A 14,537-nucleotide genomic window follows, 5' to 3' on the forward strand; every position below is an offset into this window, starting at 1 on the left:
GGCTCAGAAGAACACCTAGCTGAGATCCTAGACCAGGGGTAGTCAAACTGCGGCCCTCCAGATGTCCGTGGACTACAATTCCCAAGAGCCCCTGGCAGGGGCTCTTGGGAATTGTAGTCCACGGACATCTGGAGGGCCGCAGTTTGACTACCCCTGTCCTAGACAGTTCTATCACTGACTCTTGGCAGATGATATCCATGAACGAGTTTCCATATCTAGGCAGCACACTTCTTTATTTCACTAAGACATCTGGCTTAAATGCTAATAATTATATTGCTAATTGTCTTGATTAACTAGCTTTATTCCTGAAGTGTCAGTTGTATTCCATCTTCTCTGCTAGAACGATAGATCATGTTCTTCAGCATCTGGAAAGTTTATTACATCACAGCTCCGCTATTACGGGGGTGGAGAATAAGGAAGACCTTGTTAGCAGCAACCCAGCAGCAGCTGAATTCCTTCTGTGTGCCAAGTCTCTTCCTGCAGTTACTTGAACGACGCTGGAGTCGCACGCTAAAGGGCTCCTATCCTGTGGCTCACAGATATCATCTGGAACTGATTCATTTACTGGTTAATCCAAATGTACTGGCTGGTTTATTTATATTGTGCTTTGTGGAAAAAAGGCAGGAAAGAAACACTTGTATAAATAAATACAGTCGGCTGCCTGCCTTGCAAGTTACTTATCTGGTGAGTAATTTTGTACATTAGAGAAATGTCCCATATTTTTGTTTCCTGCTGAGTTTTAGATGGAACAGTGTCTTGGTTCCACAGGCTACATAATACAATGCATGCCTCAGTTGGCATACAAACAATCAGTTGCTTGTACAAGCAGGATTGGTCTTCATCCTTAAACAAAGCAAACATTGATGGAGGGGGGGAGTCTTCTAGTTGAAATCTTATCTGACTATGTCCCCCGCAGGGCTCTCCACTCTGTGGATACTAATCTGTTAGTGATCCCTGGCCCCAAAGACATACACTTGACCTCAGCCCCAGGCCAGGGACTTTTCAGTTCTGGTCCTGATCTGGTGGAATGAGCTCCTGAAAGACCTGAGGGCCCAGACAGAGCTATCAAAGTTCCACAGGGCTTGCAAAACAGAGTTCTTCTGGCATGTCATTGGCTGTGGCTGGGTTGTTTAAGAGCTTTGGGGGGGCCCTGGCTTTGCTATATCATTGATTGAACCCCTTTGTGGATGGTTGTAAGTGGTAGATGGATTTTCTTTCTGCCATCTGGAGGTTGATGGTTTTAAATGATTGAGGATTGTATGGCTTTTTATGTGATCTTCCTTGAGTCCCACCAAGGAGGAAGGCGGACTACAACTGTAATTAATAAAATAATAAATATATAAATATTTTTGTTTCACTGGCAACATTTCAGACCAGAAGTTATGTATTTTAGGACACTGAAACAACATGTGTAAACCTTCTTGCCAACATCCTCCCCAAAATACTGGTTGCTGTGGTAAATGTGCTCCGTAGCTAACAGATATTGACAGAATTCTTCACCATTAACTGTGCAGTCATATCTGAAGCAGCCTTATATTGAGTCAGATCATCAAGGTCAGTATTGTCTCTAGACTTCCCGTGGCACTCCAGGATCTCAGTAAGAAGTCTTTCACATCACCTACTGCCTGGTCCTCCTAATTGGAAATACTGGGGATTGAACCTGGGACCTTGTGGATGCAAAGCAGAGGTTCACTGGCTGTCTTCAGGCAAAGGTTGGATACACACTTTTCTTGGATGCTTTAGGATGCTTAGGGCTGATCCTGCGTTGAGCAGGGGGTTGGACTAGATGGCCTGTATGACCCCTTCCAACTCTATGATTCTATGATTCTTCCACTGAGCCACGGCCCTTTCTAAGACTTCAATGGACTAAGAAGGGTATACCTCTGCTTAAGATTCACTCCAAGGAACATGCATCAGGGCAGAATAGCCTCCTTTTCCCTATATAAATACTACTCTTTTACTTAAATTCAGAATGGAGTACAAAGCTTCTGAAATGTGTTTTGAGCAAGGAAACTCTCTATAATGAGTAAAACCATTAGTCTACCTAGCTCACTACTATCTACTGTGACTGGCAGTGGTTCTCTAGGGTTATCAGGTAGAGAAAGACCTTTCTTGACACCTGCTACATGAAAAGCCTTTAACTGAAGATGTCAGGAATCGAAACTGAGTCAGCTCAATTTTAATTCCTTAAGAGTTACTTTCAAGAAAAAAAGTGTCATAATTGGGTAGTAGTTCTATTGTGAATGGAAGGCCATGTCAGGGTAACCAATACATCTAATTAAGATCTTCCATGTCTTGGCATTAGTGTCTGATGCAGAATTCTGTCAGTATTAGTAAAAATCTCCACTGCCTGAGTTGTCTCATCATGCACAAATGGCGGATAATGTTCATTTCCTGTCATTGCTGTTCAGCAACGTACCTCTGAGGAAGACATAGGGAGATAGTACACCTTGAGATTCCAATATGGCAGAACAATTACAACTTCTCTTTTCAATGAGGAAAATCTGCTCTTATTTACATCTCTCTTCATCCCGCTTTATTTCCCCCCCCAACAGTTTTTATGCAAGAAAACAAATTTGGGGTTTGGCAGGAGCCCTTTCTCCCCCTGTAAAGACATTCCAAGCCTATTTGGACTCACCTGTTTATTAGAAGCAGTTCTCCACAACTGCTATCAGACTGTGGAAAACATGGGAAAATAAGGTTGTTTCCGCACATGAAAAATGTAGCCATACAGCCTCTGAATGTAGGCGGCATATTCTGGCCCCTCCACATGATATGCCTACATCCAGAGGTTGTACGGCCATAGCACACTCAGAAAAATGATGAGAAGATGCCAAATGCATCAAGTAGAAGATGGCCTTATTAACAAGTTGAAAACCTTGGAAAGCAGCTCATTAATAAATCTTTTTTCACATCTGATGGAAATCTCTTCTCATCAGTGTTATGGATAAAAGACAATGTTTTCAGAATGTTGTTGCCCTCTCTGAAATCTGATACTGGGAGAATGAAGTGAGATAAAGAAATGAGCTCACTCTTGTAAGCTGTTCTCCATGACCGCTTTGCCTCACTTTCACTAAGCACAAACCAACCTAAAAGGCAGGTTCAGGTGGGTAGCCATGTTGGTCTGAAGCAGCAGAAGAAAATTTGTTATACCTGAAGACACGGCTGCTAATGTAGATTCAACTCAATATTCTATGAACTGCACATATATGACATTAGTATTTTTCTCTCTATCTAAATAGATGCACAATGGTTGATATCCAAAGATCCATATCAATTTCCACCATTAGAAGAAGAAGAGTTGGTTCTTATATGCCGTTTTTCTCTACCCGAAGGAGGCTCAAAGTGGCTTACAGTCGCCTTCCGTTTCCTCTCCCCACAACCCTGTGAGGTGGGTAAGGCTGAGAGAGCCCTGATATCACTGCTCGGTCACAACAGTTGTATCAGTGCTGTGGTGAGCCCAAGGTCACGCAGCTGGCTGCATGTGGGGGAGTGCAGAATCGAACCCGGCATGCCAGATTAGAAGTCCGCACTCCTAACCACGACACCAAACTGGCTCTCCAGAACAAATATAAATATTGCTTGATCGATCTGGAAACTGTACATGCTTTTAAAAAGATAGTTTGAAAAATAAAAGTGATTATCAGTCTACTTTTCAACTGCAGGATACATACAGACTATCTGCTCTGCAATCTGAGTTACCAACCATTTTCAGAAATATCTGGGCTACAGGAAATTCACACCAAATGCTAGCAGCTGCTGGGAGAAATGTCCAAATCCCAGAAGAAAGTTTTCTCTGATACAAGAAATATATGCACAAAGCTGCTTCTGAATATGTAAATAAGGACACACACTGGAACTCTGCTTTTGGAAGCTCATCACGACAAGTAAGAGCACTGAGTAAAAACAAAGCAATAACAGAGAAGTGGGCATTTAAATGTTCACGGCCAATCTTAATTGCACCAAACAGGCACATAATTGAATTAAAGTAGTCATGTTTAATTTGAGTGCAGCTTTCTAACAGATAAGTAGAGAAAGGATTTTGAATAAATATGTAGGTTTCTACATTCATAGAGACACCCGTTACATTTATCATGGGATACACAAACGTTTGGACAGGATCACAGTCCAGTGCTAGAACATATGCACACAGTCCCAGAGTCAGTCCCTGAAATCTCCAATAAAAGAATCCCAGGTGTTGGCAGAAGGAAAAACTCTTGCTTAAGAACTGCTGTTAGTCGTTTTCCAGCCTCATTCTGATATGCGTTTGCATTCACACGTCACTAGACACTGGATTGTTGCAATTGTTTGGAACTGGACAGGACAGCTTCATCTTATACTTCAATATCCACAGATTGAGGCCACATGGAGACTAAATACACTTTTCTTTGAACTTGGGACACTCCCCACATTTGCAGAAAATCTGATTTTCTTAAATGAGATTTAGATTTCCCTCAAATACCATTGTTTTTGTTTTTTATAATATATATTTTTATTTTTGAGTAAAATAAGGGGGATGCAGAAAGAAAGGGGAAGAGAAATACATATAATAATTGTGCTCATCTTATACAACCATTGTTAATAAGAATATAAAAAACAGACAATAAATGTTGTCTTCTACTATTACCACCATTACTGATTCAAGTACATTTTCAATGTTTGCACATGCCCAGTGGTGGAGAAGGGTGCCAGCAATTGGACCAGGACCAGCCATGGAGAACGCCAGCATCTGTGCCAGGCTCACCAGCCACAGCAGAGGATGCCAGAAGCTGCACTTGGCCATGGAGGACACCAGAAGCCATGCCAGCCTCAGCCATGGCCACGGGGGATTCCAGCTGTTGCCCCAGGCTTGGTCACGGCAGCAGGAAACATCAGCAGCTGTGCCAGGCTTGGCAGCAGTGAGGGAGGATGCCAGCAGCCATGCTGGTTCCAGCAGAGGTAGTAGGAGACCCCAGATTCATTAGCAGATTTGGCACTGGGGGGGGGGATATGGAATTCCTCCCCTGCAAGACACTCCTCCCACTGAGCCACATTGGGAATTAGCAGTGTTAGGGGTAGGGATCACCCCAGGAGTATCGTGGTTCCCCCTTGGATATTTATAAATGGTATAACATTCCAAAACAACTAAAGCCTCGAGTTGCATCTGTGCAACTGTAGATATTGGACTACAGAAATTATTCACAACTGGGCTTTCCTTTGTTGGACAGCCAAATCCAGTTGCCAACAATTGCTACAGCACAGTGTCCATTCATGTGCAAATGCACACAAAGCAAAAATTAGGTGGTAAAATGAATCAAACCATTTCAGTCCCATGGTGGGGAAATCACACCTCTCAACGTTCCCTTGCATAAAAACCATCTCTGCACATGGAGATTCCAATGGCTAGCAGCCACTGATGGACCACCATACAGGGCTTGCCATTAAGTCCTTCCCTTTGACTCAGGCCATGCTTCAGTGGGGACAGAGGATGGGGAGTTAAAGCTTAAAGCTGCTTCAAAAGAGCAGTCTGTTCCTTTTGCTGGTTTGTTTAAAATCTTGCATGCTTACAGAAACAGAAATTGTTCCAATTAAAGATGTCAATCTCTCCTCCAGCTCTAATTTCTTAAGAGACTGACTTTGGTAGCTACACTCAGCAGTCCCCCCCCCCTTTCTGGAGAGAAACATTTTCATTTTCCTTTCTCACAAGCATATTTTGGTGGATGAGTAGGAAAGGCAAAAACATTAAAGACTTGCACTTGTAGCTAGGAAATCCTCCTCTCCCAGATATAAACACTTCCTCATTTTCGCCCACCTTGCCACAGACTGCTTTCCCTATGCAGTGTCTGGATCTCAGCATGCTTTGTGTAAGGATGGAATAGCCACCACCTACTGGTAGATCAGCGATATGAAATGTTCTGCCCTGGAACAGGAAGAGCTGGGCATTAAATAATAATAATATTTGCAAAGCTCACACAGTGAAGAAAAATCAGGTCAGCCTTCTGTAGCTCGTGTTGACTTTTTACAATGCTTTGGCATTTTATCATGGATTAATACAGCCCTTTGCCATCTACCATACACCCTACGTGATTTATAAAAGATCCAACTTACTGCCTGTTGAGAAAATTAACAGATCGCTTTAGGTAGTGAAGAGTCTGAATTGAATTAAACAAATGTTAATAGGAAATATTCTGGTGAAAACCGTCTCTGAAAACAGAAGTTTCAGAGAAATTGTGTCAGGCTAGTCAACTCCCACCTCCTCCTTCTTCTGTTCACAAACAAATTCCTTGCTCTATCTAAATGGCAGGCTCCAAGGCGCCAGGGATTGTCGCTGATAAAAGAATGGTTTATTAAACAGAGTTTAAGAAATGCCAAAATGAAATGTAGTCAATTAATGATATTATATTTTAGGGTAAAGGAGTCATAGGTTATGATTTTGGATGCTGGTGCCATTGGATGATGGATGATGTAGACACATAATATCAGGAGAGCAGAGAAAGATCTGGTTCGTGTCAAGGATTTAAGCATATTTTATGCTGCGAATACCATGGACAGCCAAAGTTACCAACAAGATAGTTTTAGAGAGGAGCAAACCAACTGTGCTGTTAGAAGGGAAGATATTACGGCTGAAGCTCACTTACTTTGGACACATCATGCGATCAAACTCGCTAAAAAAATTATTAATGCTCGGCATGGTCAGCAGCAAAAGGAAACATGGTCACCAAAGGATCCGCTGGCTCGACACAATCAAAGCCGATGCAGGGATGACCATGAACCAATTAAAAGAAGCAGTCAGAGACAGGGCGCATGGCGAAGACTTTCCCATAGAATCGCCAAGGGTTGGACACGAATGAACGGATAACATCATCATCATGTTTTAACCCTGTATGACGTATGTTAAAATTGACTCAAAAGGGGTGGAGTTTATGGAGTTCTTTGTTTCATTTGGTATAAACGTATGTAACGGAGAACAGTCTGTGCACATTCTCTCTGATCTTTTGGTGAAGAGAGAGGGTGACCTTTATGATTCCTTGGGCCAATAAAATCATATTGCAATATTGCATCTCTGAGACCTTGCCTCATTCCCTGATTGAGCTTTCGGAAGACAGCAGGGTACAACAGTGGGAATAATAGAGTGTAACAGTAAGATGAGAAACAGAATGCAGGAAGAAAGTCGCATGAGTAAATGGTTTCTCAAAATACAAGCATGGAAGATTATTTTCATGTTTGTAAAAGATCATTTCATAGAATTTTAATGGGTTTTGGATCTGCTGTTACATGTTCCACATGAATCCAACTAGATATCCTCACTAGAAACAGTGACACCTAAAGGTTCAAAAATAAAAAACAGGAGTTTTGTTTGCAATTTCAGACTTTGTTTTATACCACATTGATTAATTTGGTGTAACAGATTTGACTCAAGAGAATGAATGTTTTAACAGGATCAGGTCTCTTGGAGGCCACTGTTTTCTTACAACATAGTACTAGTTATTTTACTCATTTATGTCAGACACTCTTGTGGCGCAGAGTGGTAAGCGGCAGAAATGCTGTCTGGAGCTGTCTGCCCATGGGGCTGGGAGTTCTATCCCAGCAGCTGGCTCAAGGTTGACTCAGCCTTCCATCCTTCCGAGGTTGGTAAAATGAGTACCCAGCTTGCTGGGGGGTAAAGCGGTAATGACTGGGGAAGGCACTGGCAAACCACCCCGTATTGAGTCTCCCATGAAAACGCTAGAGGGCGTCACCCCAAGGGTCAGACATGACTTGATGCTTGCACAGGGGATACCTTTACCTTTTTTAAACAAGACAGGTAAAAGAACCCTGACCAGACCTGAATTCCCCACAGATACGACAGTGACTGTGGGGTACTCAATGCACATTAGGATTACCTCATACGGAGAGGGATTTCAGCCACACACACACTTTTCCTGACCTGAAACAGACCACAGGTTAATTTGCTTTGTGTAGCAGCCATGTCCAGCAGACCACAAGCAAGAGAAATGACACTGTTTAAATAACTGTGTTTTCACTGAAATCACCACTTTGTCAGTGGCTCAAGAAGCAAGGAGGAGCTCTGACCCTCAAGGAGTATGGAGAGTTTTAAATACTTAAATGCCATTAGAATTTCATTCAGCATCATTTTTGCTAAGATTCAACTTTTAACGTCTGAAATCCAGGTTCTACTTTTAGAAGTGAGAGTTAAAGTTCAACCTTGCCTATCTGATTAGTAGTCGTAATTCATTTCCTGTGTTATCTTGCAAATTGTGCACCGTTTTTTGTATCTAGCCAGATCTTTCTCTTTATTATTGATCAGATTTCTTCCATGTTTTTGCACATTGCTTTACCTTTACACAGACAAGTGCCTACACTTTCGTACTACATTCAGGAGATTGAGTCCAGCATCAGCATTCTGTAAAGTGAGGCAGCTGCCAGAGCCCAGGACTACAAGTGGGGCTCCTGACCACTTACTCCATACCTTCTCTGCTGCTCACCCACCCTTTCCCCACCCACTGGCTTGCAAGATGTTTACCCCCCATACTCCTTGCTGTGCACCATTGTCAGGGAATGAGCATGTGCCTGGAGCAAGCATCTGTGAGTGTAGGTGGCAAGATGACTTATGAGGAGTTGGAAAAGGGATCAGAGTCACACAGAGCTGGAAGAGACCACAAAGGGTCATCCAAGTCCAGCCTCCCACCTTCTTGGAGTCTTAAAGATCACACACTCCTGGCAGGGGCTCATCTAATACTCTCCTAAAAACTTCCAATGAAGGAGACTCTGCCACCCTCCAAGACAGCATATTCCCAGCCCTCATCACCAGAAAATGAATTCTAATTTTAAGTGGAACCTTCTTTCCTGTAATTTGAATCTGTTGCTCCTAGTTTTTGTCTCTAAAACTGCAGTAAACCCCTTCTTCAACATGTATACCTTACAAGTAGTTAAGCACGGCTATCATATCACCCCTTGTTTTCCTCTTCTCCAAGCTACACAGACTCAACTCTTTCAACCTCTCCTCATAAGGCTTGGATTACAACCCCCTCAACCATCCTAGTTGCTCTTCTGTGAACATTTTCCAGCTTGCCAATATCCTTCTCGAATTGTGGCACCCAGAACTGGACACAATATTCCAAATGAGGTCTAACCAATGCAGACTAGAATGGTTAGGAGTACGAACTTCTAATCTGGCGAGCTGGGTTGTAGAAGTAGGCTTGATGTTAGGTAGAGGAGAGAAGGATGGCTTTCCCCAGCATTCCCTATTGACTAAGGTGACCAGATTTTAACTTTGGTAAAGTGGGACACCATTGACCAGGGGAGGGGAAGGTTCTTGATTAAAAATTTGGTCTATATGGAGCAACAAAAAAGTTTTATAGAATGCATAGAATGCAAAAATAGTATTGTAATATATATATTTTTAATTTCAACATAAGTACAATTTGCCAGGTGCCCCCAGATGTCCCTCCAAAAGTGGGACAATCTGGTCCCCTTACTATTGACCTTAGGAAAGATGATTCCCAGTTTCACAGGATCCACAAGCAGTAAGAGTCATGTGAGTCACTGGGCTGGAGTGAGGTGAGCCAAGGGGCAAAAGCTCTCATCATACTTCCAGTAGTGCAGGGCTGCTGTTGGAAGAGGCAAGAAGTATGATTTCCTCACTACAGTCCATTGACCCACATAACTGTCCCTGACACTGGGAACCAACTTTCCAGGGCTTAGAAGAGAGAGGAGGAAGCAATGAAAGACAGAGAAGCACATTCTGCTGATGGGTTACTGGATCTAACCCATTGTATTTTAAAGGCCCTCTCTTTCTTCACAGAAGACTATGGTCAATAGTAACTGAAAGGATGAGTGTTGATACAATTGATACAATAAATAAATTAACTAGATTTTACTGTATCACAACATCATTATGGTAAAATGAGCACCATTTAAATTAGTGAGTGCTTTTGTAAGATGAAGAAGCACTCGAGCATGATTGGGCCCATGTTGTCAGATGTAAGAAGTGTATCCTATATCAGAAGACAAATCTGTATGTACAAGTATAAAAGTATAGAATCACACATGTTGCAATAGAGTGTACATTCAACAGGCACGGGTTTGCACTGAGTTGTTGAGGAGGGCATTTTTGGCAGAAATAGCTTAGCTGGAAAGAGGTGCAGACCCTACTTCTTTTACACAGTCATAAAGGCTTCTATATATACGAGAGACCTGCCAAAATCATTGTGCTTGCACTATTTAACAGTAGTTGGAGTACTGAATGAGCAGTTCTTCCTCCTGCCCAAAAAAATAAGTAATAGCTGATGAAGTAACAACAATTATCCTCTTGGTGAACTGTAGGCAAAATCAGATTCATAACAAATATCGTAAATGGCTTTTCTCCCTACTGGAGCTTCCATTGGTCTCCTGGCTTTCATTTTTAACCCCGTGAGGTAGGTTTGACTGAGCAGACTGGGGCTTTGAGGATTAGAAACACATGATATGTGGCTTAAAATCTCTGTTATTAGAGCTTGCCCATCCTAAAAGTAACCTGGTCCAAGATGTTCTTATTTCATTTCTGGCATCATCCTGAGGTTGATGGCCCATTTTCAAGCATGTAGTGTTGTTTTCTGAGGAGTTATGCCCTTAACTTCCATTGCAAATAGAACAGGATGGGGTATTGGTATGGAGATAACCTGGGCCAGAATATTCCAGAGCCTTTCAATTTTGGCTCTGGAACTTCCATAATCATTCTGAAGTTGGCAACCAATGTTGAGATTCCACACTTTATTTTCCAGTGAAAGAGACAGATGGACAGCCATGCCAGTCCTTTTATTCATATAAATTCATGGTAACAGACAGCAGCAACCGTCATGGGAGGTCAGGTGGAACTTTTGTCTGGGCCCTGTGGTGGTGATCAGCAGCCCAACACTAGGCCATAGACAGGGAAAAGAAACATCACACCTGCACCACTCACACACTGAAAGGGGAAGGAGAACCCACAGGGCAGTCCTAGTGACAGAAATCCCTTTCCTTTTATGAACTATGAATTTTTGGCAATTGCACACTAGGCCCTTAATTCCTCAAGGAAAACAGACATTTAATATTAATACCTACTATTTGCAAAGAAGATTTGTCCATGGAAATAAAAAAAAAAAATAAACTCTGCATTTATTCGGCCTTGCCCCTCGCTATTACAGCTCACTTGATATGCATGATCACACTATGTTCTGAGTCAGAACTTCTGACCACTCCCTCCCCCCATTAAAGGAATGTGGCACACAGGATGTTTGATGTAGGAACAACCAGAGAATGGGCTACACAGAGGATCAAAAAGAATGAGAGGTTTTTTATTAGTTCCACAAAGCTCTTTTATAGCTCCCAATGTTCCAAAACAACAGTGAATCTGCCGAGAACATTATTTTCCATTTTCCCTTTTCTCAGTAAGCATACGGAATCCATCTACATGTTCAGTTCAGTACCACCATGTTTTTACAAGGCAATTCTATACACAATTAGTAATGCCTAAATCCACTAATACAAATCAGCTTAAGTATACCAAGCCTACATAAGAGTGAGTGAGCTATAAGTGAGTGAGTGTTTGACTTGGTTGGATCATGAGCTGTTGGCCTACTGCCTCGCTGGAGCCAGAATTTGGGGGACAGCGGCTGTGCTTCTTTCTGCGGAACGAGAGGATAGCAGTAGGGGAAGAGCAATCATGTTGTCACCAACTATTCTGTGGTGTTCTTTCTTTCTGCCCTCCAGTGGCTGTGCTTCTTTCTCCGGAACGAGAGGATAGCAGTAGGGGAAGAGCAATCATGTTGTCACCAACTATTCTGTGGTGTTCAGCAAGGGGCAATACACTCCCCCACAGTATTTAATATCTTTATGCACCCTCTGGCCCAGCTAGTCCAGAGCTTTGGACTGGGTTGTCATTGGTATGCTGATACCTAGCTCTATCTCTTGATGGAAGGCCACCCCGACTTCCCCCCAGATAGATTTGCCAGAGGTTTGGAAGCAATGCTGGTCTGTCTCAAGAGAACCTGGCTGAACCTCAACCCCTCCAAGATGGAGGTCCTGGGGTTTGGTAGGAATGAGCAGATTAGGAAGCGTATTTACCCTTCCTAGATGGTGTGCAATTGGAGACCTCGCACACTAACAGGAATTTGGGAGTGATTCTGGATTCCTCCTTGTCCCTGGAAGCCCAGGTCACTAGAGTAGCTCAACTATTCTACTACTAGTGCCCTATCTGTCACAGGAGTACCTGGTCCAACGATCCATGCAACAGTCACCTCTAGGCTGAACTTCTGTAACTAGCTCTACGCGGGCCTGCCCTTGTCTCTTACCTAGAAATTGCAGCTGGTACAAAGTGCAGCTGCTAGGTCCTTACTAAGACACCTTAGAGCAGTGATCCCCAATTTTTTTCGGTCTGGGGACCATGGGGGGAGAGGCAGTCCCGGGGACCGGGGGGAGAGGGAGGTGCCGGCGCCAGTATTCCGGCGCCTGCAAACCAGCAGGCACGCCTCCTCCCCCCACAGCGCAGCACTCACTGCGCCGGGAGTGATCAGCCGCCTCCCAGTGCAGCAAGCACCATGCTGCAGGGGCAAAGCACAGATGCTGGCGCGCCTCCCTCCCCCCTGCTGCGGCCTGGTACCAGGCCCCGGCCCAGTGGTTGGGGAACACCGCCTTAGAGGACCATAGTCTGGTCCCTGTGTACTATGCCCCACACAGAGCCTTCTGTTCTGCAAATGTCTACAGGCTGGAGGACCCTGGCCCGTGGGATGTTTGCCAAGCCCTGGCCCCTGCCTGGTGGAATGAGCTCCTGAGAGAGCTGAGGGCTCTGACAGATCTGTCAAAGTTCCACAGAGCATGCAAGATGGAGCTCTTCCACCAGGCATTTGGTTGAGGCTGGGTGGACTAGAAGATCTTGCCTCTCCTCCAAATGCCAAACTGGAACAACTACCTTGAGACGGCAACCAGGGGGCCGGTTGGTTTCATTTGCTTGGTGAGGGTTTGTGTTGGGGTGGGTTAGGATGTGTTTTTAATAGTATTTTACTATTGTTTTAACCCTTGTTGTAAACTGCTACGAGCCAGCAGGTCCAGAAGCACCAGCTAAGAAATTAAATAAATAAATATTTTTAAAATGCTGATTTCTTTGCAACCTACTTTTACCACATTATGCAGTACATATACAAACTGTATGTGTCGACTTGTCAAAGCTAAACTATGCACCAGTCTACCTGATCTATTTTATCTACCACATGATGTTTGCATGTATTGCTTAATTAATTCCATAGTCTGGAGTTCTCAGAGAGCCAAAAAGCAATTGGCGTATGCAGAATGAGTAATGACATGAGAAGCTGAAAGCTTCTGATGGGTTCTATTTCTGAAAATCTAAAATGCTTGAATACATGCTGTGAACATCTGCAGAACTGTGCCATTGATGGAACATATACAAAAATACATACACTGCAACTTTCAATATGGATTCCTCACTCTCAGCTATTTGGATGCTAGACTGTACCAGGCCAATATCTAGTGATAGGAGAGATTGATAGTCACTATCATGTTCTGATCATGACTATCACAGCACATGATCAGGGCAACTGAGTCATTTTCCCCCTAACATCCTCATGGGTCTCCATCTACATACTTTAATGAGGAGCTGGGAGACAGAGGCTGGGGATGACATCAACGCCACTGACAAATCACCCATGCTAAAGCTGCCCAGGCATGACTCTTCTGCCATTTGGAGGCCTTTAGGGTAGCAGGAAAAAATGATTTCTTTGCTGCTATCATTCTGTCACCCAAGCTGTGTTCAGAAGAGGTCTTCTGGGTAGTTTGTGGGCTCTTATGCCCAAGGATGATCCACCAGAAGGTGAAGCATACTCAGCCTTCTGTCAGAGTTTTCATGATATTTTGGTGATTAAGGCGTTCCAGCAAGGATGGAAAAAACCTCAGAAATTTCAGCTAGTCTAAAAGTCTACAGATTGTCTCCTAATGGGTGTAGAAGGCACGAGAAATCCAAAGTGCACCAGTAAATGCACCAGCTTCCTGCTTGCTTGCAGGCCCAGTTCTGTGTATGGTTTACGGATCATGGTTGTCTAATTTTATATAGACTAGGCTATGCTCTGTATTAAAGAGCCTCTTGTGGCGCAGGGTGGTAAGGCAGCAGAAATGCTGTCTGAAGCTGTCTGCCCATGAGGCTGGGAGTTCAATCCCAGCAGCTGGCTCAAGGTTGACTCAGCCTTCCATCCTTCCGAGGTGGGTAAAATGAGTACCCAGCTTGCTGCTGGGGGGTAAAGGGTAATGACTGGGGAAGGCACTGGCAAACCACCCCGTATTGAGTCTGCCATGAAAACGCTGGAGGGCGTCACCCCAAGGGTCAGACATGACCCGGTGCTTGCACAGGGGATACCTTTACCTTTACCTTTATGCTCTGTATTATTTTATTTTATTTAAAATGTTTATTAGCCACCTCTTCCTTACAGATCTCAAGGTGGCATACAACATAGATATAACAAGTACAATATAAACATGAAAAACAAAAAAATTAAAACGACAATTCAGGGCTGCTACTACACTTCACCAAA

At 43.5% G+C, this 14,537-nt stretch overlaps 1 protein-coding gene across 6 annotated transcripts in view; it reads right to left on the reverse strand.

Annotated features, from left to right (window-relative positions):
• PDE4D (phosphodiesterase 4D) overlaps window positions 1–14,537 on the reverse strand; it is a 709,981-nt gene that overhangs the window by 582,199 nt on the left and 113,245 nt on the right. The window lies entirely within an intron of this gene.

Source organism: Paroedura picta, chromosome 7, assembly GCF_049243985.1.
Source record: "Paroedura picta isolate Pp20150507F chromosome 7, Ppicta_v3.0, whole genome shotgun sequence".
Classification (NCBI taxonomy): Eukaryota; Metazoa; Chordata; class Lepidosauria; order Squamata; family Gekkonidae; genus Paroedura; species Paroedura picta.